Below are 9651 nucleotides of genomic sequence, written 5' to 3'. Positions count from 1 at the left end.
TACATTTGAAACCTTTGAACTATGTTTGTTTTCTCGTTATGCCTTCTTTGGTAAGATATCTTCCTTGATGCAGTTGCAGTACTGGTCAGATTGGTTGCTTATGAGAACAAAAAGACGAATTAAAAGTTATATATTTATTTCATTCCGAGATTCATTACTTTTTTATATATAATATACAAAATCGATTTCCAACAAAATCTGTACTCGTTGAGCATCAATGTCATTAAACTTTTAGGGCTTTGATCGTGAAATTCAACGTTTTCAAGCGAATATATATGATCTTTGAATGCAAAAGTGCACTCCAACTGGATGCAAGAAGGTCTTTGTTTTATATCTTAGGTTTTCATCCAACTTCAGAAAATGTCCCACAAGTTATCGCACTTTAAAGAAGGCGCGCACACGTACATCGCCCGTCGTCGTCCTTCCTTTCATAAAATGCCACCCATCTGCCATGGAGCTTCGCCCTGAGATGATGATCGCAATTCAAGCGACCAGGAAAAATCGATGCGGTGGAAATTCACCTGTTTCCGAATGACTTGAATGAAATCTTTTTGGGGGAACAGAAGGCCAGGAAAAACAGGATGGAAATATCCCGGAGCAATGCTTTCAACCGTGTTTTTGCTCTTGACAAAAGAGGGCATTCACTTGAGAAAATTGTCCATCTCACACTGAACTACATGAACCAAATGCCTTTGCTGTGATCGATACCGAGCGGAAACAAGCTGGTTGAAACTGTAATGTGAATTATATACAATGTATAACTGATTAAGAGTCGATCGTGCAACGCCTTCGTTCCCAGAAATGCCAGAGTCCCTTAGCTTCATTTCATAAACATCACTGAAGGGCTTTGCAGCTTGGACAAGCGTGGATGCGCTTGCATTTGTTTGATCAGGTTCTTAAACATTTAAGGTTATAATATAGGATAAGGAACGTTGTGTGTTGTATAAGGTGCTGTTCATTCACGCCATTATATTACTTTATATTTCCTATTTAGGTCAATTATACTTCCAACGTTTACTCAATTTCCAGATCACGCTTGTTGACAGGTTGAAAAAGTGCATGTACTGATTTCCCATTCACAATGAACGTGTCATGAAATATGCATGCAACTCATCATCGCTAGCGTTGTAAATCCGAAGGCATCAAGGCAAGGTGGAGGAATCGAATGCCTTGAGGTCTTTCTTCACGCTTGAATGATTTGGCGCCTTGAACTTGGCGGGATACAGAAAGTGGATTGCTTTTCTCTACAGAAAAAAAAACAAAGAAATGCCATGCATGAAAAGATCCGTCGTGGTCGTTCTTTGCTGACCATTTCAAGTGCGTTTGGTGTCAGGCATGTGCTATCATGGTTTGTGTGTGTGTATTATGTGTGTCGAATTATGTGTTTATTGTTTTATCAGTTTAATCCCGTAGTTAATCTGTGCAATGATATTCGAATAGGTATCATCGATGTCCGTGTAGCTCAAAGGTCGCTTGTCAGTTCTGTATCATTTATACACTGCATGTACTGGTAGCTTTTAAAGTTAAACGTCAAAAGGTGACCGGCGTAGGTCAATTTGTTGGAACATTAGGCATGGGCGATTGGATTCACCGTCGATGAAAGTGGAGCTCCATGATCCCAAAGCCTTTTTCAGACCTGAGAGTTCTGTTCCTATGGAATAACGTCCGATCAGTTCTCTATACTTCGGATAAATATCTGAGTCTGCAGCTTGGATATTATGACAGTGCCGACGACTTGAGGGCGAGTCTAATTCTACCTTAGCCAACCTTCATCAGGTGACTAATACCAAAAATCTTCTTTGTACATGCACATTGATCATGTGATTTCTGTTTTATACACGGACTGGGACGAGAGTCGCTTGTGATGGTGTGTGAACTCAAAGTCTAATGAACAATCATGTTCCCATTTGCCTTCTGGTCTGCGCTACCAGTTGGCACACTCAAGGGTCTGTAATGACCGCAACATCCCTTACTCAAATATTGACCTTGTGTACACTGGGAGTATGGGCGTGCGGTGATTTCTGCATAACGGATTGAACAAGCAGATACCAGTGTGGTACAAGTTACCTATTGATCGTTGTTCAGAACCTGCACCCGGATTTGTGTATCAGTCTGCGGTTGAATACTGCCTACTTCTGACGGAGTATTATTTTGGACATTTTGGTAACATTTGGCGTCGTGATTTTGGTAATAGCCCTACCATGGAATCAATTACAGCGATGGTGCAAAGGCGGATTCTGCTATCGGTAAGTTGACGATCCACCTGTGTCAAACCATGGAGGAATGTGTTTTTATTCCTCCATGGTTAAACCATGGACCAATACATATGCATTTTTTTCCATGGCAGGGTCTTCTCTTTAGTGTCCGTGTGTTTGTCGTTGCATTCAGATGGATCTCCATCGGAGCCCAGATCTATATAAATTGGATATTTGCTCATATACGTACTGGAGCTCTATAGGTTTGGTTGCTAGGTATTGAGCAAGTGTTCTTGATGGTATGCCTCGGTCTCTGTCCCTCGTGCAAATTTTCCAGCAGGTTCGTATATTGGTGGAATTTCTTCCAAAATGTTATCAACATCGTAAATGTTAGCGACATCGTTCCAGCCTGCCCTAGTATAAGCTGCAAGTATTATTTCAAGTCTTGTTGCACAATTTCCTGTAAGCATAGAAGTAACTAACATTTGTTTAAAACTTAAGAAGGTGAAGTCGTTGAAAAGCATGCCGAATCAGTAATTGTAATAATGTGCAATAAAGTAAGAACGACAATATTAGTCATATTAACTGTATACTACCTCTGGTACAGTTTGCTTTACGAATAGCATAATTTTATGCGACATATTCTTCTCCTTATCATAATTCGTATGACAAAAACCATAATGTTTTTGCACATGACCAACAAACCCTAAAAGTGCACTGAGCTTTATTTGGTTTGATCTATCCTCTCTCCACATCGCTACAGTATTCTCTGTTCTCTTGCCCTGAGGCCATGCCCGAGCCAATGAGTTCATTGTTATTCACCTGTCGCCTTCGACGGGGAAGATAATTGATGAAGTGTCCGACCATAAAGCATTGTGTCTTGTACCGTAGAGTACAACATCACTTACAAAGGAGCTGCCTCTAGTACGACCTTGAATTTATTTGATTTCCGCGCTGATAAAAAAAAATCCTGGCTTTTGGCCAGTTTGAGGCGTCAGAATTCGCATCTGATACCGATATTATCTCTCGTAAGGTGTAAATTGAAAAAGGAGGTTAGTCTTCCTGGCTTGGAATTTAGACTAATGACGCCCGCTACTTAAATCTGCATAACACCCAAAGCATTCTCCGCCTGTTCTTGATGATATTGTTTTGATCTGTAAAATATCAAGTCCGATTTTTACTCAGACCATCTGAATAAAACATATAGCCTCAAAGGAAAGCATTCTTCGAGGTATAGCTAAATGAACAAAACAGCTGCAAAATGCAAAATTTAATGTGTCATAAACACTGAGATGGTTGCTTGGAAATTGGCGGCGGCGAAGACTCTTGTCCGTGTCTTGGAATTCGGACTCGAAATCCACATTTGTTTTGTTTGGAGACGGGAGCGTAGTTTTGCAGGAGAGTGGATTATGTCATTATGCACAGTGTGCCGACACTTAATGTAATTACAGTAAGAAGTAGTTTTATTTGGTGCACCATCGCACTGGCAAATTTGTACAGCTAAATTTATGGGTTTTCTTTGAAGTCCACTCTCAAAAGGGAACGGGGTGTTTGAAATAAAATCAGTGGATGAATTTAGTTTGGGCCCTTATTTTTCTAACATGTTACTTTGTCCAGACGAGGGTGATGCCATGGCAAGACAGGATAACAATCTAACCAACATGGCGCAGTGTAAGTATGCGATATACGCGCATTGGAATGCAAAATAAGCATATTAGTGTATTATCAGCGCATAAATCGGATCATAAGTGGCCTTCTCTTCCGTAATATTTGGGATAATGGCTTTGCACTTTAACCCTTCAACCCGTGACGTCGGTAGCTTTTTACACTATTATAATTTTGAGGAAAAGTTGGACTCCATCGTTACATCAACAATTTTGGTATGGACATAACTTAATTGTTGGAAGGCAGAGCTATTCTCACCTTTGATAGAAATATGTCTTTTGATAATTAATTCTCAGTTTTGTGATGACATCTTCCTCTGCGCACTAAGCATCTGTGGATACACTCTTGTTCAATCAGTCAGAAAGCTCCTTAATATTTAAGTCAGTAAGACATTTTGTTATTACCTAAGTCCAGTTTCCAACTTGGTCACTTCGTCATAATGTGTGAAAATCCTTAGTTGCAGTAGAAAACCTAAAACCTGGCATTGCTAACACTCCCTAGAGACAGAGCAAGAACACATTCAACATTACTAAGACCGCGTCAGCTTAGAATCCTTTAGCAAGTTGTCGGTAAACAAGTGCGTAATGAAGCCGCACTGTTTGATATAGGGCCAACCACCGAAGAAGAAAATACACCGGGATGAGTTACATGTCTTATTTACGAGCGAGGAAGATTTGCGGTGAAACTTTTAAATCAAAATGTGACGCTTGAATTGCAGGTTGTGTCAAATTGGCTGGCTGTGTCGAATAACTGTCGTCATGTTATCACCCTTGAGCATGATGATTTATGTTGTGGCTTGTTCTTTAAGCACATAATCTTTACTCATTAGACACCTCGAGGTTTATTTTAGGATTCAATGGCAGATCGTGTTTTTCCTCCAGGATATATATATTTTTTAATGCCGCCGGATATCAACAATGTATAAAATGGTAACGGATATTTGAGCTTTTGATCATTTTCACACTTTAAAGGCAACTAGTTGTGGCTTTAGGGAACTGTGGAAACGGCTATTCAATTAATCACCACCTAATAACCTCTAATCTGTGTTTTTTTCCAATTAATCACCACATAATAACCTCTAATCTGTGTTTTTTCAATTAATCACCACATAATTACTTCAAATCTGTGGGTTTTTTTCAATTAAACACCACATAATAACCTCTAATCTGTGGATTTTTCAATTAATCACCACATAATAACCTCTAATCTGTGGTTTTTCAATTAATCACCACATAATTACCTCAGATATGTGGGTTTTTTTTCAATTAATCACCACATAATAACCTCAAATCTGTGGTTTCCCATGCGTGAACTGAAGAGTATATTCAGATTCTTCTCCAGTGATTTCGTAAAATGTAACATCCTTCATTAAAGTAAAAATATCAAATATAACTTTTCGTTTGAAGTGTTATAATTTTAGTTAAGTTTAAAGACAAACAGAAGCTGAATTCCTGAACAGAAAAAGTATAATTTCAAAACATTGTTTCTGGAACACTTGCAAATTATTAGTCTATAGTGATATTAAACGTTTGGCTTTTTTTGGTTAAATCTCGTTTTGTTTCATTGAATCGTTGTCTGAGGACAAAATGACTTTGACATTTAGGCTACCTTTAATGGGAGATCTAGACATAGCTATCGAACACTTCAATCTCAAAAGGTCTCATCGCTCCGATGCAGTCGGGTTTCACCACACTCTCGAGGTAAGAGGAGCCCGTACAAATCGCCTAATAAACCCGCACCCTAGGACCTGCGTGCCCCGAATATGCAGTGACTGCGAAACAGTGTAGTCATACCCTACGAAACACCTAAAGGTACGTCCGTCGTATCAGAGCTGCTTGCATGTTTCTATTTACCCGGGGCTCAGTGGGAGAGGTTACAAAAATACCGACGACGCGACATTTCGGCACATCCATTAGGATCTGAATTCACTCAAGAGGCGAGGGTTAATTTCTAGGGGAAGTTTCTCCAAATGTTAACTTGCACTGGAGGCGTTCCGTCAGCAGATATTTATGAAAAGGAGCGATGTTTTTTTTAATGGGTTGGTCGACCCGTTTGTAAAAAGAAAAAATCAATGGAGTAATTTAATGAATTGATATACTAGACAGGGACCTATTTTGTTGGCGTTGTGTAAATATATTCATTTGGATATCTTGACAATTGGCTTGGGGTGGTTTTTGAACGTGGTGGCCCGGGATTATTTAATTCTGCTCGATTTAACGCGGAAGGCAAAGATGCCTGAATAAAGAAAACACTTAGCTCATGCTCCCACATGCCCTTGCGGTATTTTTCTTCCGGCAAAGATAGAAATTGAAAACTGATGTCGAGTACAAGCAGATGGTTTTCCTTTTTAGTTTTTAGTATTTTTTAAGTTTTCCCCGAATAATCTGGACATAACAAAAGTGAAGAAAAGTGCTTACCTAGATAGATAATGTAACGAGAAACAATGGCTTTTAACGATTCCTTAGAAGTGTTGGACCACATCAATTAATGTTTCTAACTTTTTTTCACTCACACCCACGCATGGTGACATTTAATCAACGGCAACTAGAGGAGAGCACGACGAATATCGGCTCCGAAATTGCAGCTGTGAATTTCAGAGGCATTCTGATTTAGCGCCGCTATCGCTGACATTTTCGAGTCACGCTAAGTCAAGTTTCGTCCGCTCCTAACTCGAGATTTTTTTGTCTCCGTCCGATCGTGCGACTGACAGGTCTACTCCGTATATTAACGCCTGGCCTAGATGGAAATTAGACGGAGCATTTTCTGACACGGGAAGCCGTGGGGATTGGTAATTTGCACGGTCATCGCATACAATTCCAATCTATCCCGTCACCTCGCCTCCCTCGCCCTCTGGAGTCCGGAGTCATCAACGGTGGGGGGGGGGGGTCTTTTCGGCGTGTGCGCGTGGGCAAAAAGAGCCATTGAGAAAATGGCGCCAGTGTCACACAGATTTGAAACAGAGCTCCGGTTTCTGGAATGAGACTTTGAGAAGGGATTCGTGTCTTGTCTTAAAGCTAGGTCTGTTTCGCATCAGGCTAGATGAATGCCAAATGTCTGTGGGGTCAGAGTCGGCGTGCCCGCGCCGTGCCGTTCCCGATACGCGCGCGCCCGCGAGGGCACCTGCATGATTCCCCGGTAATGTTTCGATGGGTCTGAGGTGTCGAACCGTAAATTATAAATAAATCGGGATTTGAGCGCGCTCGGGTGATCTTCCCGTCTTCGCTACCACCCCCTTCGTTTCAATCTGGCAGATTAATGGACCGAGAAGAGGCCGCTCTCGCTGGAAACACTACGCCGGGAATCGAAGTGGAATTACCGGTCACTAAAGCTGACGGCTACGGGTGATGAATGGCCCTACGGTGGGTGATAAAACCACGGCCCAAAACGGTCCGGCTAGATTATTGTAATGGAGACAAAAATCGAAACAGTAGATGAAACATCGGATACTTTTCAGAGATGCCCGGCTGCCCCGCTAAACCGAGATCGAGACGGATCCGAATTAATTGCCTGAAAATCACCACAGGGTGTATTAGCCGTCAGACACTATTTCTTTGTTTTGTTTTATTCCCTAGGTTTGGATTACTTGGGAAATTACCTTTATGGCATCCGACGAACCGATATTAAAACGAGTCAAAGCCAATCAGTTGCTTCTCCGATGTTTGCTTATCTTTAGTACATTGTTAAACTATCAGAATCAAAATCATCTTGATGAAGTGAAGTATCGTACACTGCAAAAACTGTAGTGTTAAGTTAACACCATTTGGTATCTATATAGGACGACACCAGTAAAATTTAACACCAGATGGTCCTATAAAGATACCAATGGTGTAAATTTAACACTGCAGTTTTTGCAGTGTACTGTCATTTCAACTCATTCCGATTAATTAAGCAGGATAAAGTTTTACCCTAAGGGATTTATTTCGTTGGTTGGACGAGCAGTAGCCTTGCATTCCGTTGATAACATATTTTGTATTACACCATCTAAGTCATGTGTAATCATTTATCTACGGTGGTTGAAGAAACACACACCATCGGTAAATTGTTTGCAAGAAAGATGTATGACATGAGGCACAATGTCTACAGTATCAATTAACAGGAGAGCTGTGTGGCGGTCGTTATAATACTTGCTCAGTTGCTCAACCCCCTGAGCCATACAATTCTGATCAAGGAGGATTGAGTCAGATTTGATGCCGATCCTTCCCCGTTCAGCCTCTAGTACGTCGGGCCACGGCCCAACCCCGAAATCTTAGGTGTAGTTGTTGCGCATTAGGAGACACCTCGGGAATTCAGATGAAACCCGCGCAACTGTACCGAATTCGGAATCAGCGTAATGGAATGAGAAGGGCCCGTGGCTCTCTGGCAGCGACTGGTAATATATAATGAGATAGCTTTGATTCACTGGGCTATGGTTTGACCTGAGCAAATGTGACAAGAATCTGAAATTTGGCTTATTTCATCAAATCCTTCCAAAGAAGGAGCGACTTTTGCATCCAGACTTCTTGAAAATTGTCCATATTGTGAGACTATACATCCATGCAACATTAATTATTGTGAAGATCTGAAGGGGGATCAGGTCGGCGCAGCGTACTTTCCTCGCCCGGGTTGTGACCCGGGTTCAACTCCCTCCTGTGCCAATATGTGGATTGGGTTTTCAGTCCCTGCCTAAAATATCATTCCGGGGTTTTCCTCCCACCACTAAAACCTTCCTTCATTTCCTTCCAAGTCTTCTACCAAGGGACTCCACTGAAAAAAAAGTCGAACAATTCAGTGGGCGATATCCCGGCCGCGAATTTTTTTTTAAAAAATCCTCCAAAGCCTCAGGTTAGAAAAGGAAAAAAAAATAGGGTGCAAAACCGAGAACCCTTAACCTCGCGGTGCAAAATCCTATCCTCTATCGACTGAGCTGTCGCAAATTGTGGGGAAACAAATAATTATATACCTGCCTGCGTATCAAAAAAGTATCGTAGAGGGCGCTAAACAACCATGTATGCGGATGTCGTTTGGGAAAAGAAAATTTGCATCACGGCCAATTGCCGAAAAAATGATATAAGGAAGTACAAAGACTTCTTTAATGTTAATGACCTAATTAATTTCCAGACATTTAGTCATCAACTGCTGCCATATTGGTTGCGATGTCACCTGTACTCTGTCAGTTTATAATGGCATTTTGCTTGTTGTTTTAACAACATCGAGGAAAACATTTGGCACTCAATGGGAACGAAATCTATTATACTCGCAATTACCGCAGTTCATGTTCACACGGCATGAAATTATATTCCCGTCTGGTAAAGTCCGGTCAGGTTAATGTACCGTACGTCGAAACCAAACTCGCCAGAAAATCGTTTGATATAATTACTCCCCCCCCCCTTCAACCTGCTTAATAGACAATTAGTCTAGATTCCCGAATACGATATGCATGGGGTCTTACTATGGTCTGGCTGACTGTTAGACTGGGGTGTCGTCCCATTCAGTGATTCGACCGGAATAATTTATGAGTTAATGGAATGATATTTAAGATTGATAAACGAGCTTGCGTTTGGTTTTCATTTTGGGCTTTACCGAAGCAACCGCCGGTAAAAGAATATGTGTTTTATGTAATTAAGTTCCCCGCCTTTAAGAGCTTGTCCTCTTCTGCTAAATTCCACTTGCAGAGGAGAATTACTGAATACATTCATTCACTTGTTGTGAGTCCTAAGTACTTTTCAAGGCCTATAATAGGCAAATAGATAGGTCCAAAGCTCCCATGTAAATATGGCTCTTGGAGCCGCGGCATGACCAAACAACTGGGCGT

This window comes from Patiria miniata, unplaced genomic scaffold (assembly GCF_015706575.1).
Source record: "Patiria miniata isolate m_02_andy unplaced genomic scaffold, ASM1570657v1 HiC_scaffold_8, whole genome shotgun sequence".
NCBI lineage: Eukaryota > Metazoa > Echinodermata > Asteroidea > Valvatida > Asterinidae > Patiria > Patiria miniata.
This window is presented reverse-complemented; position numbering follows the sequence as displayed.